General features: G+C 43.2%; 1 protein-coding gene across 2 annotated transcripts in view; it reads left to right on the top strand.

Annotated features, from left to right (window-relative positions):
* Positions 1-25,161, top strand: part of CRACDL (CRACD like) — a 154,286-nt gene that overhangs the window by 52,265 nt on the left and 76,860 nt on the right. Inside the window, exon 1 of one of the 2 annotated variants that reach the window (XM_077296522.1) lies at positions 4,519-4,630. The exons of the other annotated variant lie outside the window; for it this stretch is intronic. The gene's annotated coding sequence lies outside the window, so the exon portion shown is untranslated. Of the gene's footprint in view, positions 1-4,518; positions 4,631-25,161 lie in introns of those variants that run through there. 2 annotated transcript variants of the gene reach the window in all.

The following is a 25,161-nucleotide window of genomic DNA, read 5'->3' as shown; positions in this document are numbered from 1 at the left end:
TGAGAGTCACTCTTGACAGGCCAGATGGATGGACCCGTGATTGGATCAGTAATGGCCACAGACCTCCACTTCGACTCAGACCCCAGCAAGATGAAGGTGGGGTACTGCTATGGGCTATTATTATTAAAGTTGAGATTATTTTGACCTTTTTGAAGATTGACTCAAAATCATCTCCTGAACCTATTGTCAGTTTTTAGAAGACATTTTCATTGATTAATGGTATAGGAAAAAGTCTGAATCTTTCAAGAAGACCATGATTTGTATGAAAGACAGTTCTCCATCACATGCATCAAAGTACTCCACTGCTAGGCTAGCCAGTAATTTCACAAGAAAGGAAGGAGGAGTGGGTGAGCACAGCCATCCCAGATGTTGTAAGAAAATACTTTATTTAATTTTCTAAACATAAAAAGGTAAAGGTTAAAAACAACCTCACACGTTTCTGGCATGTCAGTGCCATGAAACCTCTCTCAAGTAGCTACGAAAGTTTCACTCTCAGAATTCAGTCAGTAGCATAAACTGGCATGTCACATATCTCACTTAATTCCTTTTACTACCCTCCCTAGATTCAATAAAGGATTGGTAAGGGCAGGTTACAGATCTATAGCATACAGGTGTTGAAGTCATATTCGCTCGGTTTTGTCTGCTTTAATTACACAATGGGTGTGGATCTCGTTGCCTCGGTGTCATAATGTTTCTTCTGTCCTGTTAACACGTCATTGCCACTCAATAAGAAAACCACAAGAACCTGCTTTTTAGCAATGCAGTTACTATGAGGGATGCAGCAGTACGATCAGTAGGATGGCAGTGTTTTAGTGTTGGGTAAAAACCTCACTAAAGGGGAGACTAGGTCTTATGAAAATAAATCTTGATCACTTTAAAAATATAACAGACATAACATTCTAAAAATCTTTATTATTTATTATGACCTTAGCTTGCTGATAATATTATTATTATTTATATAGCACCATTAATTCCATGGTGCTGTACATGAGAAAGGGGTTACGTACAGGGTTATAGATATCGTTTATAGTAAACAAATTTACAATGACAGACTGATACAGAGGGGATAAGACCCTGTCCTTGCGGACTTACATTCTATGGGATAATGGGGATGAGACAGAACATCAGGGGTGCGGCAGCTCTGGTGGCGGTGAGGCGGCAGCTCTGGTAGTGGTGAGGCGACAGCTCTGGTGGTGGTGAGGTGGCAGCTCTGGTGGTGGTGAGGCGGCAGCTCGGGAGGTGGTGAGGCAGCAGCTCGGATGGTGGTGAGGTGGCAGAATGGTTATTGCAGGCTGTAGGCTTTCCTGAAGAGATGGGTTTTCAAGTTCCGTCTGAAGGATCAGAGGGTGGTGGATAATCGGACGTGTTGAGGTGTGGAATTCCAGAGGATGGAGCATATTCGGGAGAAATCTTGGAGGCGGTTGTGTGAGGAACGAATAAGTGTGGAGGAGAGTAGGAGGTCTTGGGAGGATCGGAGATTAAGTGAGGGAAGATATTCAGAGATTAGTTCAGAGATATAGGGAGGGGACAGGTTGTGGATGGCTCTGTAGATCAGTGTTAGTAGTTTGAACTGGATTCGTTGGGGAATTGGGAGCCAGTGGAGGGATTTGCAGAGGGGAGAAGCAGGGGAGTAGCGAGGAGAGAGGTGGATTAGCCAGGCAGCAGAGTTGAGGACAGACTGGAGCGGTGCAAGAGCGTTAGTGGGCAGGCCACAGAGGAGGGTGTTGCAGTAATCGAGACGGGAGATGAGGGTATGCACAAGAGTTTTGGTAGATTGTGGGCTGAGGAAGGGATGGATTCTGGCAATATTTTTGAGTTGGAGGTGACAGGAGGTGGCAATAGTTTGGACGTGCGGTTTGAAGGACGGGGCAGAGTCTAGAGTTACCCCAAGGCAGCGGATTTCAGGTGCAGGAGAGAGCATGATGCCGTTTACCATAATAGATAGATCAGGTAGGGGGGATACGCGAGATGGAGGAAAGATGATGAGTTCGGTTTTGTCTACATTGAGTTTTACGAAGCGAGCGGTGAAGAAGGGGGATATGGCTGACAGACACTCTGGGATTCTGGACAGCAGAGAGGTGATATCTGTGCCAGAGAGGTAGATCTGAGTGTCGTCCGCATACAGGTGGTACTGGAAGCCATGGGACTTTATGAGTTGTCCTAGGCCAAGTTTATAGATGGAAAAAGTAGGGGCCCTAGGACAGAGCCTTGAGGAACTCCAACAGAGAGAGGGCGGGATAAGGAGGTAGTGTGGGAGTGGGAAACACTAAATGTGCGGTCGGAAAGGTATGAGGCAATCCAGGACAGGGCAAGGTCTTTGATGCCAAGGGAAGAAAGAATCTGTAGCAGTAGGCAGTGGTCGACTGTGTGGAAGGCAGAGGGCAAGTCGAGAAGGAGGAGGATGGAGAACTGTCTGTTAGCTTTGGCTGTGAGTAAGTCATTAGTAATTTTTGTCAGGGCAGTTTCGGTGGAGTGGTGGGGGCGGAAGCCAGATTGGAGTTTGTCAAGGAGAGAGATGAGAGGTGGGAGGAAAGTTGAGCATAGACATGCTGCTCAAGGAGTTTTGAAACAAATGGGAGCAGTGATATGGGGCGATAGCTGGGCATAGCAGTTTGGTCAAGGCTAGTTTTTTGAGAATAGGTGTGATGGTGGCATGTTTGAAGACAGAGGGGAAGGTACAAGAAGATAGCGATAGGTTGAAGAGATGGGTTAGGTCTGGAATGAGCATGTTAGTGAGGTTGGGGAGCAGGTGGGAAGGGATGGGATCAAGTGCACAAGTGGTGAGGTGTGATTTGGAAAGGAGGTGAGTAAGCTCTGCTTCAGTGATTTTGGAGAGGGAGGTTATTAGGGAAGGACAGAGGTCTGGTATATGGAGTGGTTGGGGTGGTGGAACAGTAAAGGTTTACCTTGTTTGGTCGATCTTGTTTTTGAAGTAGGTGGCAAAGTCCTCGGAAGAGATGAGGGGAGTTGGAGGTGGCAGTGGTGGGTGGAGGAGAGAGTTAAATGTGCTGAACAGTTGTTTTGGGTTGTAGGATAATGAAGATACAAGGTTTGTGAAATAAGTCTGTTTAGCAGAGGTGAGGGCTAATTTGAAGGCAAGTGTAGCTTGTTTGAAAGCAGTGAAGTCGTCTGGCAGGCGTGTTTTCTTCCAACACTGCTTCGCGACCCTGGATGCTTGTCGAAGTTTTTTGGTGAGATTGTTATGCCAGGGTTGCCTATTGATGTTGCATTTTGCCATGCATGAGAGGAGCGACTGAGTCTATGGCTGATTGGAGGGTGGTGTTATAGAAAGCGGTGGCGCTGTCGATGTCATGGAGTGAAGATATGGAGGATGGGTAGAGGAGAGTCTGAGAGTCTGTGAATGTCTAGGTGTGTGAGGTTTCTGCTAGGATGTGGTAATGGCTGGACATGGAGGACGGGTGAGGAGGACAAGGATGAGAAGGTGAGTAGATGGTGGTCAGATGAGGGAAGGGAGAGGTTGTGAGATTAGATAAGGAACAGACGCGGGTGAAAATGAGGTCTAGTGTATGTCCGTCTGTGTGGGTGGCTGTGGTGGAGGACCACTGAGTGAGTCCAAAGGATGAAGTAAGGGCCAGGAGCTTGGAGGCTGCTGGCTGGCGGGTGTCAGTAGGGATATTAAAGTCACCCATGATGATGGTGGGGATATAAGCAGAGAGAAAGTAAAGTAGCCAGGTGGAGAATTGGTTGATGAAGGCAGAGGCTGAGTACAGCCGCACAAGCCAGTTCCATGGGTTAGGACCTGTACAAATCACTAAAACAAAGGGCAACAGAACTCTTTGGGGTGTTGTGCTGTTTTTATTACTATGTGATCTATAAACTCGTTGTCGGGTTTTCTTGGTTCAGTCAGTGGGAGTATAAAGCACATGGATATGCACTCTTATAGACTTTTAAGGAAAAACTTAGTGACAGACTTGGATATCTGAAATTTGCAATAAAAAACAAAGGAGGACTCAGATGAGTGTCATGGCATCCTCATGTGAGCAATAAATTGGGGTCCTGTTGCTCAGATTCTCATTGCTGACAGTTTGCAGGCTCCCTGCTAGTACGCTGTAAATGCTGCTGTCAGAGACTAACACAGGTGTTAAAGGCAGATGATTGCTGAATATCACAATCATCATCTGACGAGAAAGAAGTGGGTTCATCTTGTGAACTCGCATTAGGACGTAATAGGACATAACTGTACAATTATTGTGCCAGTGTTCTAAGTCTGTCGAGTCTAATTTTGCACGATCTAAGAGTTTTAGATAGTTTTGATAAATATGCCCCACTGTGTGTGATGCCCCCGATCATTTTCAGATTTGATCTCTGGAGTAGAAATAGATTTTACGTTTGAGTGCTACATATATACCATATATCTTACATGAGCTCTCTTTATGCAAAGACATACAACCCCGTGCCCATGAGCAGTGAAGAATACAGGTTTTTGCTGCTGGATGTTTGTTTCCTGTTCCAGCCTCCAGTGTGACATAGAAAACAATACAATCAGACATTCCATTCTGCTTCACAGAATCTGGAGATCAAATCCCACAGACTTTAGACCCAGCAGCTGAATTGGCTTCAGTCTATTCACTTCGCCTCGGGTGAACTAAACAGGTTTATTCCATGTCAGGTAATATATTCTAACATTTACAATAACTTTCCTAGCAGTGTCACGTTCAGGTTTCTCGGCGCTGTTTCTGTGTCACTTTTTAGAGTTTTGTCATCAGAAGAAACTCCAGGTGACTTCTCAGTCACCAGTCTTTTGTTTTCAGGATGCCTTCAGCTGTGCCCAGAGCCAGAACAATAATCAGTATATTACTGTATAAAACATATCTACTGATTAATCTTAATATAAAGACCACCTGTCTAATGTTCTCTTGGTCTCCTTGGGCCACCAAATCAGCTCTGACCTGTTAAGGCATAAACTCCCCAATACCTCTGTCATTATCCTATAGTATTTCACTCCAAGAAGATCCTGTTGCAGTTCTGGGTGTCCTTTGATTAACTTGTTTTCCTAGCACATGCCACAGATGCTTGATTGGGGAACATTAGGCCAAGTCAACACCTTGAACTCTTTGTCATGTTCCTCAAGTCATTGCTGAACACTCAAACAGAATTTGCAACATAGCATAGATCATTGTACTTCTTAAAAAGGACTCTTCCCTTAGAGTTATCTAACACCATTGTCATGAAAAGCGTCATGGAATAAATGGTGCTATAATAATAAATAATAATAATAATAATGAAGGGATGTAATTTACTGCAAAATTAAAATTGTTTAGGTGGATTTTCTGTTTCAAAGTAAGATCTACATGAATTCTGGGACTTAAGGTTTCCCAGCAGAACTTTGCCCTGGGCATCACACTGCCTCATCTGGTTTGTTTTCAGCCTATATTCATCCTAGTATCGTCTCATCACCAGATTCGTGATGCAGATGCAGAGTCCACATAATGTAGAAGAAAATATTATTCATCTGACAAAGTCATCTTTTTTCATGGCTTCCTGGTTCCATTCTGATGCTCATATTCCCGTTAGAGGTGTTTGGACACAGATTTCTGTCTAAGCCAACATTAACTGTTTCAGTAATTTGTGCTACTGTTGTTCCTTTGCTCCCTTAAGGTACCTTCACACGAAACGATAACGATAGCGATCCGTGACGTTGCAGCGTCCTGGCTAGCGATATCGTTTCGTTTGACACGCAGCAGCGATCAGGATCCTGCTGTGATGTCGCTGGTCGCTGAATAAAGTCCAGAACTTTATTTGGTCGTCCGATCGCTGTGTATCGTTGTGTTTGAAAGCAAAAGCAACGATACCAGCGATGTTTTACACTGGTAACCAGGGTAAACATCGGGTTACCAAGCGCAGGGCTGCGCTTAGTAACCCGATGTTTACCCTGGTTACCAGCGTAAAAGTAAAAAAAACAAACAGTACATGCTCACCTCTGCGCGTCCCCCAGCGTCTGCTTCCTGACACTTACTGAGCGCCGGCCCTAAAGTGAAAGTGAAAGCACAGCGGTGACGTCACCGCTCTGCTGTTAGGGCCGGAGCTCAGTCAGTGTCAGGAAGCAGACGCTGGGGGACGCGCAGGTGAGCATGTACTGTTTGTTTTTTTTACTTTTACGCTGGTAACCAGGGTAAACATCGGGTTACTAAGCGCGGCCCTGCGCTTAGCAACCCAATGTTTACCCTGGTTACCCGGGGACCTCGGCATCGTTGGTCGCTGGAGAGCGGTCTGTGTGACAGCTCTCCAGCGATCAAACAGCGACGCTGCAGCGATCGGCATCGTTGTCGCTATCGCTGCAGCGTCGCTTCGTGTGAAGGTACCTTTAGGCATCAATTTGCCTTGTGCACTCTTTTTTATATTGCTAGTTCACTTTGTGTATCACTTTAAGTAGGTACTAATCACTCTATACTAAAAGCACCTCCCAACCTTGTTTTGTAGAGGCCCTGACCCAGTCATATTTAAATCACACTTTGCCCCTTGTGATCAACTCTGTTACATTGTTACATCTGCCTGTTTTCCTGCATCCAACACATAAACTACAATTGAACCTTCATACATATGATATGGCAGTGCCCCATTATCTTTCAATATTGGAGGCAGGTAACGTCGTTATTGACTTCTCTGCTGTCAATCCCGCTTCCTCTTGAACCCTTGGTCTGTCTGTTCGGAGTATGGGACGAGGAGGCTTGGGAACATTATGTTGGGATTTTTTTACGAGAAACGCTATTTCTGGCACGGAAGATATTAGCGTTGCGGTGGATGGGAAACTCACCCCCCTCCCTTGGTCCTGGATTGAGTTGGTGAATACGATTGTCCCATATGAGCGTACACTTTATCAGAATAGGGGTTGCCTGGGCAAATTTAATAAAATCTGGGATAGATGGAATACCTCCCATCTCACTTTATGACCTAACCAATTGATAAAGATATAGTTTATTTGATCTCTTGTTCTGCAGACACTGCGCAATGGAGAGCATAATGTTACTGTTAAATGGCGGCGTAGTAGTAGTTCTGGAGGCTTAGTTTAGTTGTAGTTTAGGAACTTTACGTACTGACAGTTCCATAATTTCACATATATGTTTTTTTATATATAAATGATTAGCTTATGTATGCTCTGATGTCTTTTTCGTTTCTTGTGAATGTAACCATGCAAGCCAATAACAAAGACGAACATGTATACTGTATTTTATTTGTGATTAATAAATAAACAAATTTAAAAAAAAAAAAAAAAACTACAATTGAACCACTTTATATAAGAACTGACTGCTCACTTGCTGCTTATTGTATCCCACACCTTGACAGGTGCCATTATAACACATTGATCAGTGTTATCTAGTTCACATGTCAGTGGTTTTCATATCATGGCTGATCAGTGTTTGTATATCTCTTTCATCATCAATGAAATGGAAGACAAATGATGGACATAATATAAGACTTTCTCTGTTTTAGATATTCCCTTTCTACAGTTGTGCTCAAAAGTTTACATACCCCAGCAGAATTTTTGCTTTCTTGGACTTTTTTAAGAGAATATGAATGATAACACCAAATCTTTGTATCCACTCATGGTTAGTGGTTGGGTGAAGCCATTTATTGTCAAACTACTGTGTTTTCTCTTTTTAAATCATAATGACAACCCAAAACATCAAAATGACCCTGATCAAAAGTTCACATACCCTGGTGATTTTGGCCTGATAACATGCACAAAAGTTGACACAAATGGGTTTGAATGGCTACTAAAAGTAACATCCTCACCTGTCACCTGTTTGCTTATAATCAATGTGTGTGTGCATAAAAGCTGAGTGAGTTTCTGGGATCCAGACAGACTCTTGACTCTTTCATCCAGTCACTGCCATTCTGACATTTCTGGATTGTGAGTCATGGGGAAAGCAAAAGAATTGTCAACGGATCTACGGGAAAAGGTAGTTGAACTGTATAAAACAGGGAAGGGATTCAAAAAGATATCCAAGGAATTGATAATGCCAGTCAGCAGTGTTCAAACTATGATTAACAAATGGAAAATCAGGGGCTTTGTAAAAAGAAAACCACAGTCAGGTAGACCAACAAAAATGTCATCCACATCTGCCAGGAAAATAGTTCGGGATGCAAAGAAAAACCCACAAATAACATCAGCTGCAATACAGGACACTCTTAAAACTAGTGATGTGGTTGTTTCAGGATGCACAATAAGGAGGCACTTGTAGAAAAATGGGCTGGTCGAGTCGCCAGAAGAAAGCCATTACTGTGCAAATGCCACAAAGTATCTTGCCTACAATACGCAAAACAGCACAAAGACAAGCCTCAAAACTTCTGGAACAAGGTAATTTAGAGTGTTGAGACCAAAGTTGAACTTTTTGGCCACAACCATAAATGTTACATTTGGAGAGAGGTCAACAAGGCCTATGATGAAAAGAATGCCATTCCTACTGTAAAGCACGGAGGTGGATCGCTGATGTTTTGGGAATGTGTGAGCTACAAAGGCACAGGAAACTTGGTCAAAGTTGAAGGAAAGATGAGTGCAGCACGTTATCAGTAAATACTGGAGGCAAATTTGCACTCATCAACGCAGAAGCTGCGCTTGGGACGTACTTGGATGTTCCAACATGACAATGATCCAAAACACAAGGCCAAGTCGACCTGTCATTGGCTACAACAGAACAAAGTGAAGGTTCGGGAGTGGCTATCTCGGGCTCCTGACCTCAATATCATTAAGCCACTCTGGGGAGATCTCAAGCTTGCAGTTCATGCTAGACAACCCAGGAATTTACAGGAACGGGAGGCTTTTTGCTGAAGAAGAGTGGTCAGCTTTACCATCTGAGAAAATAAAGAACCTGACCACAACTACCACAAAAGATTTTTAAGGTGTCATTGATATTAGAAGGGGCAATACACAGTATTAAGAAATGAGGTATGTGAACTTTTGATCAGGGTAATTTGGATGTTTTGGGTTGTCATTATGATTTAAAACGAGAAAGCACAATAGTTTGACAATAAATGGCTTCACCCAACCACTAACAATGAATGGAGAAAAAGTTTTGGTGTTATCATTCATATTCTCTGAAAAAAGGCCCAAGAAGGCAAAAATGTATGTATGTACAGTGCCTTGCGAAAGTATTCGACTCCCTGGAACTTTTCAACCATTTCCCACATATAATTCTTCAAACATAAAGATACCAAATGTAAATTTTTGGTGAAGAATCAACAACAAGTGGAACGCAATTGTGAAGTTGAACGAAATTTAATGGTTATTTTAAATTTTTGGGGAAATTCAAAAACTGAAAATTGGGGCGTGCAATATTATTTGGCCCCTTTACTTCCAGTGCAGCAAACTCACTCCAGAAGTTCATTGTGGATCTCTGAATGATCCAATGTTGTCCTAAATGCCTAATGATGATAAATATAATCCACCTGTGTGTAATCAAGTCTCCGTATAAATGCACCTGCTCTGTGATAGTCTCAGGGTCCTGTTTGAAGCACAGAAAGCATCATGCTGACCAAGGAAAACAACAGGTAGGTCTGTGATACTCTTGTGGAGAAGTTTAAAGCCGGATTTGGATACAAAATTATTTCCAAAACTTTAAACATCCCAAGGAGCACTGTGCAGGCGATCATAATGAAATGGAAGGAGTATCATACCACTGCAAATCTACCAAAACCCGGCCGTCCCTCTAAACTTTCATCTCAAACATGGAGAAGACTGATCAGAGATGCAGCCAAGATGCCCATGATCACTCTGGATGAACTGCAGAGATCTACAGCTGAGGTGGGACAGTCTGTCCATAAGACAACAATCAGTCGTACACTGCATAAATCTGGCCTTTATGGAAGAGTGGCAAGAAGAAAACCATTTCTCAAAGATATCCATAAAAGGTGTTGTTTAAAGTTTGCAATAAGCCACCTGGGAGACACACCAAACATGTGGAAGAAGGTGCTCTGGTCAGATGAAACCAAAATCGAACTTTTTGGCAACAATACCAAACGATATGTTTGGCGTAAAGGCAACACAGCTCATCACCCTGAACACACACATCATCCCCACTGTCAAACATTGTGGTGGCAGCATCATGGTTTGGGCCTGCTTTTCTTCAGCAGGGACAGGGAAGATGGTTAAAATTGATGGGAAGATGGATGGAGCCAAATATAGGACCATTCTTGAAGAAAACGTGCTTGAGTCTGCAAAAGACCTGAGACTGGGACAGAGATTTGTCTTCCAACCAGACAATGATCCCAAAGCATAAATCAAAATCTACAGTGGAATGGTTCACAAATAAAAGTATCAAGGTGGTAGAATGGCCAAGTCAAAGTCCAGACCTCAATCCAATCGAGAATCTGTGGAAAGAGCTGAAAACTGCTGTTCACAAACGATCTCAATCAAACCTCACTGAGCTGTTTACCAAGGAAGAATGGGCAAGAATTTCAGTCTCTCGATATACAAAACTAATAGAGACATGCCCCAAGTGACTTGCAGCTGTAATACAAAGTGTTAAGGTACCGTCACACTAAGCGACGCTGCAGCGATACAGACAACGATGCCGATCGCTGCAGCGTCGCTGTTTGGTCGCTGGAGAGCTGTCACACAGACCGCTCTCCAGCGACCAATGATGCCGAGGTCCCTGGGTAACCAGGGTAAACATCGGGTTGCTAAGCGCAGGGCCGCGCTTAGTAACCCGATGTTTACCCTGGTTACCAGTGTAAAATGTAAAAAAACAAACACTACATACTCACCTTCGCGTCCCCCGGCGTCCACTTCCTGCACTGACTGAGTGCCGGCCCTAACAGCAGAGCGGTGACGTCACCGCTGTGATGTGCTTTCACTTTACGGCCGGCGCTCAGTCAGTGCAGGAAGCGGACGGCGGGGGACGCGAAGGTGAGTATGTACTGTTTGTTTTTTTACATTTTACACTGGTAACCAGGGTAAACATCGGGTTACTAAGCGCGGCCCTGCGCTTAGTAACGCGATATTTACCCTGGTTACCATTGTAAAACATTGCTGGTATCGTTGCTTTTGCTGTCAAACACAACGATACACGGCGATCTGACGACCAAATAAAGTTCTAAACTTTAATCAACGACCAGCGATATCACAGCAGGATCCTGATCGCTGCTGCGTGTCAAACACAACGATATCGCTATCCAGGACGCTGCAACGTCACGGATCGCTAGCGATATCGTTTAGTGTGACGGTACCTTTAGTTAAAGGGGCCGAATAATATTGCACACCCCACTTTTCAGGTTTTGAATTTCCACAAAAATTTAAAATAACCAATAAATTTCATTCAATTTCACAATTGTGTTCCACTTCTTGTTGATTCTTCACCAAAAAATTACATTTAGTATCTTTATGTTTGAAGCATTATATGTGGGAAACGGTTGAAAAGTTCCAGGGAGCCGAATACTTTTGCAAGGCACTGTATGTACTCTATTAGGCCACACAGAGGTAACAGAATCTTTAAAAATCTAGGCCATAAGTATCAGATGGAAAAACATTAAACAGATGCCCACACCATAAAAGGGTTCTCCAAGAATGTGATAAAATGCCCGTCACATAATTCAAACTGGATTGCATTCTCAAGAAGCACGTTCTTGAGACCTCTGTCTCAACTGACAGATAAACTGTATTGTAAGCACACATACTGGTGAAGTGATGGAGAAGGGCTGTAACAGGAGAGGAAATAAATCTTCTCCTCGACTGACTGTGCACAAAGGACTGCGCCTAGAGATAAAATCCTTTGTGTTCAACCAACCAAGAAAATATATTTTTTCTGATATCACAGCCCTTCTCGACTCCTATGTGCTTACAATACTGTTCTTATCTCATTGAGAAACAGGTCTCATGAGCTGTGTTTCTTCAGACTGCAACCCCTCCAGACACATGAGCATGGATGGGTTGCTGTTTGAGTTACGTGACAGGGGCCATTATATTACATTCTTGAAGGACCTTTGGTCTACACAGCAACTTTGTCTGTGGCACATTTCGTATGGTCAAGGATAGCTATGTGTAGCTGCTACATCGCTGCACAATGCAAGTGAATGGGGTTGCATTATGACTCTTTACCTACCTTGACAAGCAAGTCGCAAAAAATCCAACCAATACTTTCCTCAGTACACTATGGGTCGCACTGCAGACCCATGTACTTACATTGTTCTGTGATGTAGCAGTTATAGAGAGTTCTCTATGGCCGTACGAGCTGTGTCGCATTCATAGTCACTTTGTAGCCCAAGCCTAAACTTATATGGTTATTTATAAGTATTTTTTATAGTTTTGAGAAATGGCCTTAATCACAATATGGTGTATTATGTTTGGATGGATATGGCTTAGCCCAGTTTAATATACTGTAATTAATAAGCCCTTTTGAAATGAAAAAAGAAATGTATATATATAATTTGTCTCCTTTTGTATTATAGATTTTAAAGTTGTTGTTATCCAGTCTTTTTGGACAGTAAATTATAGACAAACACTGGACTACAGGTGTTTATTGAAAACATTGAATTCAGTGTGTACCCTTAACATTAATGTAGCAGGTCTATGGATGGATCATAATTACAGTATATGGGTTCCTGTTAGTGGGAAAACACTCCCCTAAACTGGAGAGCATGAATAAATAACTGAACAAGTGAAATAAATAGGCAAAATACATGTGGCAGAAGAGTCTATGGGATGGGTCAGTGATTTCCTATTCTTACTAATTGTATCAACCAGATGAGTATTTTGCCAATGACTTTTACAGTCTACAGTCTTAGTTCTCTCCTTTTCCAATTTTTACATGCCCTATCTAACCCTGAGATATTGTAGATGTGCCGTATTATAACATGGTTAGCTTGTATTGCGCCACGCAGTGTTTAGTCTTGTCACCAAGGGAATAAGGTAATGGAAGCTTAAAGTAAAAAGCAATGTCATTGTACTTTGCCTCTGGGGATTAGGCTAGCATGACTACATAGCAGTGTGTTATTATATCCCTGTCTCCATGTGATATTTCCACGAGGTCTTGTCATGTTACAAAATAGGAAATTAAAAATGGTTCATGGGCAATAAAACTGCTATTACAAATATTTAAATATAGATGTAGGTACTAATTGTCCTCATTCTCCAGGGTCAGTCCCATGTTGTAGCCTAGTACCTAATATGTCAGGGATGCACAACACATTGTCACATTATACCACCCCTAGGATCAGAAAAAAACCATATATGGATATTGCCATTTGCAATATGGTAGAATAGATTGATAGCATATGTTATAAAAGTATTTAGGTGGTTTCTTCGCTATCTGTAGAAGTTGGGTCCCCTGGTCCTCCGTTTGGAATTCCAGGAAAGTGGAGGCCGGGCAAATGTGTGTCTCTCTTAGAGAGGAGGAAGTCGATTCACGCTCGCCTAGTGACTAGGCCTCGTGATGTCATGACATCAGAGGGCCTACAAAGTTACAGATGTTCCCAGGATGCCAGATCAAAGTTGTCCGGCACAGAAGTGAAGATAGACTACCATAGAGGACCGGTCTGGATACCAGGCCTGGGCAGAGCAAAATATTGATTATCTCTAGTTTCTCTCCATTGTAGGTTATAGAAGTTGTAGAAACACCAAAGCATTTCACAACTGCCATAAACTATGATGGAAGGAGTTGCATATGTACATGGCTAACTCCCATTATCATCTTTGGAGTGCTGAGTGATCAGAAGACTCCTATTCATATTATTTATAGGAGTTTCACCTATTAAACATTTATGGTATTTTCTGTGGATATGCCTTAAATGTCTCAGATGGAAGTACGCTTTGAAAGTAGAAAACTGTGTTATGCCCACTGTAGGGTTTGGGGGGACAGAACATGACACAAGTATTCACAGAGAGGATCTGCAAATCATAATCCTCCTCCCTGTGGCCTGTGCTATGCAGAACTCAGCAGCCGCTTCGCCTGGTTCTTTTCCTACATCTCTCTATGTCTCTAAACTATCCTATGTAAAGCCTTTGGGTGTCCTGATAGTTGGGGGCTGCACAGAACAGCATTACCACATGTGGACCCCAGGCATAAGGTTGTGCATCTCCTGGTTTTCACAATGCTGACCATAGATATTAATTTTACGCCTCATTCACACTATTATAATCTGGACCCATATGAACCTCATACTGAAAGAGTCAGAAATAAGGAGCAATCAACAGATCTAATTCCGTAATTTTAGAAAGCTATATTTGTATATATACAGTTATTGTACGTTTGCAAATACGTGGTATGCTCTACTACTGCAAATATTGCTTTTCTATAGGAAGATAAACTGTTGAGGCCTCATACATGTGGCTGAATTCAGGATTTTTGAGATTATGAAGTGCTGCTCACTTGGCTCTTTAACGTCCCTGGTCAACCCTCGATTGCACTCTAAGGAGACTGCCATGACATTAATGTAGGGAGATTACCAGTTCTCCTTGATAGGTGAGGGTCCTTATAGGCATATCTTGTGGGCCTTGTGTACTAGAACATAAGGTGATGTTACAAAACAGCTCTATATTCTTAGGATATGTCCACACTGCGTCTTTCTATAGAGGTAATAAAATGTCAGTTTTTCACGCTTCAAGAGTTGTACCTTTTCTCTGGAGTTTAGTAAGCCTGTAGCTTCTTTTTTTAAGTATTTTTGGTCATCTGAGTGCTTTTTCAACATTTTTGTTACCATTTTTTTCAGTATTTATTGCCCATTTTTTATTCACATTTTCTGAAGGTTTTTTTTTAATCCATTAAAAAATAAAACAAGTAAAAATGGTGACAAAATGCTCAAAAAGACAACTGGGCACCTTTTTAGCTTTTTCTTCAGTTTCTATTGTAAAGTAATGTCCAATTTCCTAGAGAAACGTGCCAGAAGTCTGTATGTTACTTCTTTTTACTGCTTGAGATCTTTGAATTGTACATAAATATAAAGTATGATAGTTTTCCCTGGACACTGTACACCAGCCTATTTAGATTCATGCGTCAGCTGAGATTTTGCTTTGGTAAGCCTCTTTTGTAATGGTTTGGGAAAACTGGGCCAGGATTAGGGATGAATTGAGGGCCGGCACATTTGAAATCTTTGAAGGTCTAGATTTTGGCTGACATCCCAAAACTACTGTACATTCCAATTTATTTTTATTAGCCAAGTGAAAGAGTGACTACAGAATCCTAGAAAGTTGTTAAGGATGTAAAAAATTATACTATATTTCCGGATTAAAATGGAAATTACGATTGTTGAAGGCTTGTCAAGTATACTGGATATATTACATTTCAGAAATATTTTTCATGTAATTTTACTCCATTTAAAAGAGTTGTCTTTTAAAAATGTTATAGTACCATGAGGTTGCAAAGGTAAAAAGTAAACTGTAACTAGCCCTCCTTGGGTCAAGCTATGGTCTCCACCGCGGCTCTGGTATTTGTTAATCAGCTGTTCTGTTGACATCACCTTGCCACCAATCACAAGACTCAGTGGCTCGATGTAGATGGCAAAGCAGCTAAGCCTGCCATAGGAACAGATGTGCAGTTCTCAACAGTGGAGTTATTAACACCTGATCTCAGTGCGACCAGGAGACAATGATGAGAGCTTGTCACGGCAACCTGGGAGACCTGATTGTAGAAGATCACTGTGCATTGTGAAACACAGACCTTCCATTTAGACTGTGTATTTGGATTCCATATTAAATTGATTTGGTTTCCTTTGGTGCTGAAGAGGTTAAACGACCATTTATATGCTGGTCAGAAACATGCAGCTCCATTTCAGCTGCTTCTGAACTGGTCCTTAAGGCTATGTGCTCACGTTGCGGATTCGTGTGCGGATTTTTCCGCACCGTTTTTGAAAAATCCGCAGGTAAAACACACTGTGTTTTACCGCGGATTTCCTGCATTTTTTGTGCGGATTTCACCTGTCGTTTTACACCTGCGGATTCCTATTGAGGAGCAGGTGTAAAACGCTGCAGAATCCGCACAAAGAATTGACATGCTGCGGAAAATACAACACAGCGTTTCCGCACGGTATTTTCCGTACCATGGGCACAGCGGATTTGGTTTTCCATAGGTTTACATGGTACTGTACACCGCATGGAAAACTGCTGCGAATCCACATTGGCCAATCCGCTGCAGATCCGCAGGCAAATCCGCACCGTGTGCACATAGCCTAACTCTTCCTATAAAACCTGACCAGGCCCTCTCTGTCCTGCTGGTGGAAGCTCTGCTTCCTTGCTCTTAGGAGACACTGTGCTGAATAGGAGTTCATTGTTGTTATTGGAGATTCGTCTTCCTGTGCTGTGTGCTAACGCTAAGTAGCTGAAGGTTCAAGTTGGTTTTGTGGTGTTTTGTAGTTTGCTGTTGTACATGTATGTTTATCTCCTATTCCCTTTTCCCATTTAATTTATTCCTCCCTGTCCCTCTCCTACTCCCTATTGTTGGCTAGTGCTTTTGTATGATAGAGGTTTTCTGTTATCCCTGTTTTGTCTTTGTGCCTTGATTACCTTTCATTTCTGTCCCATGCCTCATTGGGTGGGGGAGGCGACATATTAGAGTTTTTACAGGGGCATAGTGAGGTCGGAGACTCAGGCCTCTCTACCTTTAAGAGTACCCCCCCAGACAGGGCTAGTTAGGGTCCCAGCTCCAGGGACAGTTTGAGGCCCCTCTTCCTTCCTGAAGACTGTCACAGATCTGCCTTCAGCGACCGGCGCCTGGGATAGTGTGAACTGTACTGCTTTTCACAGACGCCAGTATGTGTCACATAGATGGCACAGGGATGTGAAATACAGACACCCTGACAGTAAACGGACACAATGATGTCACACGGATGTCACATGTGTATATACGGGAATCACTCGGACCTCGGATCTCACCAGTACTGTTTTTTCCTGTACAGGAGTCACCAGGTCTTAAAGGGATGGTTTGATACCTATAGTGCATTTTATAAATATCTATCTTTAACCCCTTACTGCTTTTGTAATTTGCTACATTATAAAATTCCCTACCATTCTCCCTTTACGCCGAATCACTATATCTGTTTTTTTATTTTACTTCCTGTGATGCTTTATTTTAAGGGAGTCTCAAATGGATCATCACAGGAAGATGGCCCTGCCGTTACTGTTCCACAGCTTCTATCACTCCCCACATAAGGCAGCACAACAAAAGGAGATGGCACTGCAACCACCTACCACAGATGTATCACTGACGTCCTTGATGATGTCCTGTTTCACTGTTTCAGGGGATGATGGAGAAGTGGCCCCTGCATCATCTTGGCTGCCACCCTAGGTCTTGCTTCAGTCACTTTGCTACTATCACCACTATGTCTTTCTATCAAATGAGACATCATCAGGAGTCGGTGATAGAAGCAGCGTGAATGACAGTAGCACCTTCCTGCAGCTTCTGTAAAAATCTTCAAATGAGTCCTCATTAGAAGGCAGTGATAGAAGCAGGTTGAATTCGAGACACTGGTCAGGGGGTGGCCGCGTGGTATGGTACTCCATTGTTACCAGCCCTTCGGCTGTCCCAGTCCTGGAGCCAGACAGATATTACGAAACAGGCGGATGTGGCCAAGGACTGCACTGTGACCAGATTTGATATAAGAGTATGTTTGTAACAACTCTGCTGGCATCACGGCATGGCCTCTCATCTCTCACACTATCTTACCCACTGCTCCAGGTCATGATGTGGTTTCTGTTTCGTGCCAGCTCCATATTCTGTGTCTCTGCTCTCTGCATGCTTCCTGGCTGTGTGTATAGGGGGGCAGCGCCTGAACTCTCTGGTTCTTATAGGAATCAGGTGCACCTGTCTAATCTGTTCCTGACCAATTACCAAGAGGCCTCCAGTATATAGTGCAGCTCCACCCAGTGTTCTGGGCCTGTGAAATGTGTTAGCTCAGTTTGTGTTTAGCTTCTGAGTTTGCCAGGCCTTGCTCTGTGTTACTCCCTCTCTAGAGGCTCTTTGCCTTGCCTTGCCTTGATCTTGTTTTCCGCCCTCCAGGAGGCAGAATATCCTGGTCCCTGTGTCTTTGTTCTTGTTCCTTGTCTGAACTTAGTTTTATCTCAGTCTCCTTGTCTGTGGCTTCCTTCCCTGCTGTGTCTTTCCTTGTGTTCTCAGTCTGCTTATGCTCCGCACTCTTGCGGCTCTGCCTGCTCTGTACCTTTGTGGCTTTACCTCTGCTCCGCACTCCTGCGGTTCTGCTCCGTTCTACTCTGCTCCGCTCCTGCTGCAGCAGAAATCTCTTGCTGCAGCTCCTTTCCGCATTCCTTGCGGTACTTCTCTGCTTAGCTTTTGTTGCTACGCTATCTCTTGCTGCTCTACCATTCCTATCCGCAGCCTTGCGGTTGTCTCCTGTGTGAACAGGTCCCAACCTGTTCCTTCCCACTCCATTCCTTTCTGCTTGTTTCCGTACCTGCATCTTCTGTGTGAACAGGTCCCAACCTGTTCCTTCATTATCCTTTCCTTCTGGCTTGTTTCCGTATCTACATCTCCTGTGTGAACAGGTCCCAACCTGTTCCTTCATACTTCGTTCCTTTCTGCTTGTTTTCTTACCTGCACCTCCTGTGTGAACAGGTCCCTACCTGTTCCTTCATACTACATATCCTTACCTGCACCTCCAGTGTGAACAGGTAGCTACCTGTTTCTTCATACTACATATCCATACGTGCACCTCCTGTGTGAACAAGTCCCTACCTGTTCTTCATACGCCACACAACCAGCCCTGTGTTCTCTGCTGTGCCTGCCAGCCCTGTGTTCTCTGCCGTGCCTGCCAGCCCTGTGTTCTCTGCCGTGCCTGCCAGCCCTGTGTTCTCTGCCGTGCCTGCCAGCCCTGTTCTCTGCCATGTCTCTGCCAGCCCTGTGTCTCAGCCGTGCCAGCCTACTCGTCTGAGTTTCAGCCGTGCTCTTCTGCCAATCCTGCCTGATGCCCGCACCTGTCCTAGTATTCCTGTTCTCCAAGTGGGATCAGCAGCCACAGCCAGACACCACCCTGGAGTAGCACCTGGCAGCTGCCTGCTGCACAAGCCTGACCTCACCATCAGAGGCTCCAGTGAAAACCCAGGCAGCTGTCATAGTCACGCCCCTTCCAGGGTAGTCTGGTTTGTGGCACAGTGGGGCCACAAACCCCCCGAGCTCACGCCCACCAGTCAGGGCGTGAGCGTGACAAGGTTCACCCTTTCATCTTCTTCCAGCATATTTTGAGTGGGGCCGCTTCTAAAACTGCTGGAAAAAATAACTCACAAGATACTAAAAAGATTCTTCATATTCATTTCTGTGGAAAAATTGCATGCTGTTTATGTTCATGTTTAGGTTTTTGAGTGAGGATTAAAAAAAAATTAAATGCAATGCAAAGCACCATTTCATACATTCTGTACACTCATGGAGTGGGCCAATGGCGTTAGGCGCCCCAGCGCAGGCTTCCCATTAATGACCTTCAGCAATCAGAACGCATGGTATAGCACAGCCAATCAGGGGCTATCACAGGCATATACTGTACACTATAAGGGCCGGCGAAGGAACACCATTTTGGTAAAGGCATGTGGCTTTTTTCTATTTTATTTTTGTTTAAGAGAAAACTACGTATAGTTAGCTCCAAAAATATTTGAACACTGACCAAATATTCATGATTTGAGCTCTGCATGCCACTATTTTTTATTTAAAATTAAACAACTGAGATGAAATTGAAGTGTAGACTTTCAGGTTTAATTAACAAATTAACTTTATCATAAATGAAAGTGTATGTACACTTCTAAATTAATTTGGCTGCTTCAGTCTTTAGTCACATCATCAATAAACACTAGTGACCCAGTGCTATTGGATGTCATGCATGCCCAAGCCATCACACTGCCTCCAGCATGTTTTACAGATGATGTGGTATGCTTTGGATCATGAACCTACTTTCTTCTTCCCATCATTCTGGTACAGGTTGATCTTAGTTTCATCTGTCCAAAGAATGCCTTTCCAGAACTGGGCTGGCTTTTTTTTTCCCGCAAAGTCTAATCTGGCCTTTCTATTTTTAAGGCTGATTAATGGTTTGGACCTTGTGGTGGACCTTCTGCTTTCGCTCACTTGAAGTCTGTTTATGGTAGACTTAGATACTGAAACACCTACTTCCTACAGAGTGCTCTTCACTTGGATGTTGTGGAGGGGTTTTTCTTCACCATGGGAAAAATTCTGCAATCATCCTCTTCTGCCGTCTTCAGTGGATGTCCAGGCCTTTTTGAGTTCCCAGTTTTTTGCAGAATGTGTCAAACTGTCGATTTGCCCACTCCGAACATTTATGCTATCTCTCTGATGGATTTTTTCTTTTTTTTTTTTTTTGCCTGTTTCTCTTCTATTGAAAGCTCCTTTGACCATTTGTTTCCGGTTTACAGCAACAGCTTCCAAATGAAAATGTCATACCTGGAATTGGCTCCTAAACTATTACCTCTTTAATTGATCATGCATTAACAAGAGAATAGCCTGTGAAACCCATCAAAGAGCTTTTAAGATAATTGTTCAATTACTTTTGGCCCCTTTAAAAAAAGGCAGGTACATATTAAAGAGATGCAGTTCCTAAACCCTTACTTCAATTAGGATGTGAATAGTACCCCCATCCTGAAACTGAGATTCTGCACTTTAAGCCCACATTGCTTATATAACTGTACTGTGAATATTTTTTGGTGAACAGCTAAAATTACTAAACTTATGTCACTGTTCAAATATTTCTGGACCTACTGTAACTATAATCCTGAAACACGAAAATGAAAAATAAAATGAAAGTTTTTACCTACTAAAGTGTGCACCTTGTTTTAAACAATTTTTTGAGCCCTCTTCATTTCACAAATAATCTAACATTAGATGCATACATACAAGCCAGTAGTAGCCAGTTAAGTGCTTGGTTGTGGGAAGTGAGTCTACCTTCTTTTTTTTTTGGCCCTTTCTATTTTGTAAAGGCATATTTTCCCCCCTCACCTATAATATAAAGGTCAGTTTTTATTTTTGGAATACCTCTTTTAGTTGTCAACTCTACATACCATGCCCCCCGCAGCCATACTGCTGTTGTTGCCTCATATTTGTTACCTTCCAGCGTCTTCACCTTTTTTCAGTGCCGCTCAGGTCAAGTGGCACCATCTTGTGACCATAGCTTCTGACTGGCCGTAAGCCAGAAGTTACGTCATAGCCTCTCAATGCAAGTCTATGAGTGCCAGAACAAAGCTCTCATAGACTTGTATTGAGTAGTGACCTCCGTCTCGCTCCATGAAACACTGGAGGGGCTGACAGGTCACAAACTTCGGCAGACCGGCGGTGATAACAGATGAAGGCCCTGGAAGGTGAATAACATACTGGGAGCAGGGGACTTCTGTAGATTTGAAACACCACTCCAGTGGTAAAAAAAAAAAAAAAAAAAACTGGAGTGGTGCTTGAAACCAAAAAGTAGTTTACAAAGTTAAACATTATACTGTTGTCCAAATTAAAATATGCTAAACCAAAATATGACACAAGAAGATGTGGCAGGGCGATGGATAACAAAAGCTAATATCATGAATAAGAATGTAGTTGTACAATGTAGTAGAAGCTCTAATACCACCAGTAATGCTGGCAGAAACATATTGGCAATAGTACGAAATGCAAGTCACATTCTGCCTCCTTTTCAATCTCTGGCAAGTGCATTAGCAGGGAGCAAGCACAGGTTGTAATGGAGTACAGGTGCTTGTCACAAAATTAGAATATCATCAAAAAGTTAATTTATTTAAATTCTTCAATACATTATATAGAGTCACTACAAACAGAGTGATCTATTTCAAGTGTTTATTTCTGTTAATGTTGATGATTATGGCTTATAGCCAATGAAAACCCAAAAGTCATTATCTCAGTAAATTAGAAAACTTTATAACACCGGCTTGAAAATTGATTTTAAAATCCGTAATGTTGACCTTCTGAATTGTATGTTCAGTAAATGCACTCAATACTTGGTCAGGGCTCCTTTTGCATCAATTGCTGCATCAATGCGGAGTGGTGCGGCCTTCTGAGGTATGGAAGTCCAGGTTGCTTTGATAGCAGCCTTCAGCTCATCTGCATTGTTGGGTCTGGTGTCTCTCATCTTCCTCTTGACAATACCCCATAGATTCTCTATGGGTTTAAGGTCAGGCGAGTTTGCTGGCAAATCAAGCACAGTGATACTGTTGTTTTTAAACCAGGTATTGGTAGTTTTGGCAGTGTGGACAGGTGCCAAGTCCTGCTGGAGAATGAAATTTCCATCTCCAAAAACCTTGTCGGCAGAGGAAAGCATGAAGTGCTCTAAAATTTCCTGGTAGATGGCTGCGTTGACTTTGGTCTTGATAAAACAGTGGACCTACATGAGCAGATGACATGGCTCCCCAAACCATCATTGATTACTCTTCCTCCAGACTCTGGGACCTTGATTTCCAAATGAAATGCAAAATTTACTTTCCTCTGAAAACGACACCTTGGACCACTGAGCAACAGTTCAGTTCTTTTTCTCCTTGGCCCAGGTAAAATGCTTCTGGCATTGTATATTGGTCATGAGTGGCTTGACACAAGGAATGCGACACTTGTAGCCTGTGTCCTGGATACTTCTGTGTGTGTTGGCTCTTGAAGCAATGACTCCAGCAGCAGTCCACTCCTTGTGAATCTCCCCCAAATTTTTGAATGGCCTTTTTGTAACAATCCTTTCAAGGTTACGGTTATCCCGGTTGCTTGTGCACCTTTTTCTACCACACTTTTTGCTTCCACTCAACTTTCCATTAATATGCTTGGATACAGCATTCTGTGAACAGCCAGCTTCTTTAGTAATGACCTCTTGTGACTTACCCTCCTAGTTGAGTGTGTCAATGACTGCCTTCTGGACATCTGTCAAGTCAGCAGTCTTCCCCATGATTGTGGAGCCTACAGAAACAGACTAAGGGACATTTTTGAACGTTTTGTTCAGCCTCCAGTGTCATATCAGAGTGGATATTCAGTGTGACTGGTGGAATTGTCACCCAAAATAAGCATAGAAAACCCACCATTTGTCAAAATGATTCAGGCATAGATCATAGTTTTTAACGCTCCAATGACTGATACCAATGATTAAACTGGCCATAGTATCTGTCTACCCGCCTGACTATCCATTGAATGTCATCTACACTGTTCTCCTGTCACCAGTGTTGATGGACCATATGCTGCCATGCATCTACTCCCGTTCTGTCATGTTATCTACACTGTAGTATTATTGCCGGGGCTGCCATTGCTGGTCTTATACTATTAGGCTATGTGCACACATTGCGGATTTGTTGTGGATCTGCAGCGTTTTTTTCTGTGCAGAATTGCACCAAATCCGCAAAGGATTGCTCAAGCAAGGTTAATCAATGGGAATCTAGAATTGGTGTGCACATGCTACGGAAAATTCCATCCTGATTCACAGCATTTTATTTTTCACAGCATGTCAATTCTTTTTGCGGATCTGCAGCTTTTCTGCACCCATTAAATTCCATTGAGTCAGTCAAATCCGCAGCAAAAACACAGGTGTAAAAAGGTTTGTGGATTTGCTGCAGATTTGCTGTCTAAAATGCTGCTATTTGTCAAAGGGAAATTATGTCAGCAGGAGGAGGAATGTGTGGGCGGAGAATATGTGTGAGCAGAGAATATGTGCGTGTCTGTTTGTGCGTCTGTCTGCGGGTGTCTGTGTGTGTCTGTCAGCGGGTGTCTGTGTGTGCATCTGACTGTGTCAGTGTTTCTGTCTGTGTGTGTACCCTGGAGTCGTTTGATGGAACTACTACTCCCATCCGGCTACGTGTTTTGTCACATATAACAGTGATAGCATGAGCCGATGATGGAAGGATAGTCTCATAATCCGGCGCCTGTGTTGTAAAAAAAAACCTAAACATCTATATATTCACATACACAATACATACTCCCCGAACACCTAATCCCTGATGCCCGCATCTCCTGCAAGCAATAAAAAATAATGAACCAACATATACTCCCTGTCCGCAGTAGTCCATTTAATACCGAGTGTCCCAGGGGATCTCACGTGTAGAACAGTCACATCGGGAGATGTGACCGCTCTACCCGGCCTCCGGTGATACACTGCGGAAGCAATTACCTCCTGTCAGTTATCACTGAACCGCAGTGAGAGTTCACCAGAGTTCATCAGCTCATCAGATACCGGTCACCAGGTATCACTTCAGAGCAGTCCCCGGGTCTGCAGCAGCTGACTGGAGGGTCAAAGACATGGTTATGAGGTTCAAGTGGATGAAAGAAAAGACTTAGACAAACCAAGATCAGTGCAGGCAGCACAGGTTCAATATACGTAATTGAGGTTAGAAGCAAAGAGATTGGGATAAACGAGTAGGCAAAACAGAAGAGACAATACCAGAAAGCACCTTAATGGAATCTGCACAGAGACTGAGCTAGAACATTAGATCAGGCGAGGAGTGATGGGAGGAGTTGCCTAATAAACCCCCTACTGCTTGATGATAGGCCGGAGAATCTCTGCTGGACACAATAGCGTTAAGTGCCTGCAGAAAGTGGCAGTGCCCCCTATAGTCAGGTGGAGACTTACCAGCAGCAGGAGGATGCAGCAGTGTTAAAAATGCCACAAGAGGCAGCTCAGCGAGACAGCCTGTGACTGGGGAGAGCAGAGCGGTGACCGCAATGAGTAGGGCGGCATTAACTGCCCGTGCGAGGCGCCTTTGTGACTCATTGCTGTTTTGTCACCAGAAAAATTGGGTAATGTTTGGAGAACTTAGTAAAAAGTCTTTGTAACTGCTGAATGCTGTGGGTGCTAACCAGATCACTAGAACAAGGGGTGGCGTAGTCTATCCCTGTCCCCTGGATTACTCCTGAAGTGGAGACGCAGGGTTCACGTCCCTTGCTATGCTCCTATATCAACTCTTACCTGTCCCCTCTCCCATCCAGGGAGGAAAGCCAAAGTGTATAGAATTACACAAACCAGACAAACAAGAAAAGAGGGACAACAATCATACAAAATACACTCATCAAAAAACAGAGTTTAACACTGGGGAGTAAAAGGAAGGAGAAACCAAATAAAAAGGATGAGGATGTGCACACAAACAAAACTCCAAGCAACAATCTCCTGAACAAATCCCAACCATGAGCTACATCTCCAACCCCAAACCACGCAGTAAAAACTAACACTGGCAATTCCTAAGTACCAGAGGTGATCATATATAGCCAAGGGGAGTGGAAAACACTGAACAGCTGAGATAATCCA

The sequence above is a fragment of the Ranitomeya variabilis genome, chromosome 3 (genome assembly GCF_051348905.1).
Source record: "Ranitomeya variabilis isolate aRanVar5 chromosome 3, aRanVar5.hap1, whole genome shotgun sequence".
NCBI lineage: Eukaryota > Metazoa > Chordata > Amphibia > Anura > Dendrobatidae > Ranitomeya > Ranitomeya variabilis.
The sequence above is the reverse complement of the archived record's forward strand: the minus strand, read 5'-3'. Positions and strand labels throughout refer to the sequence as shown.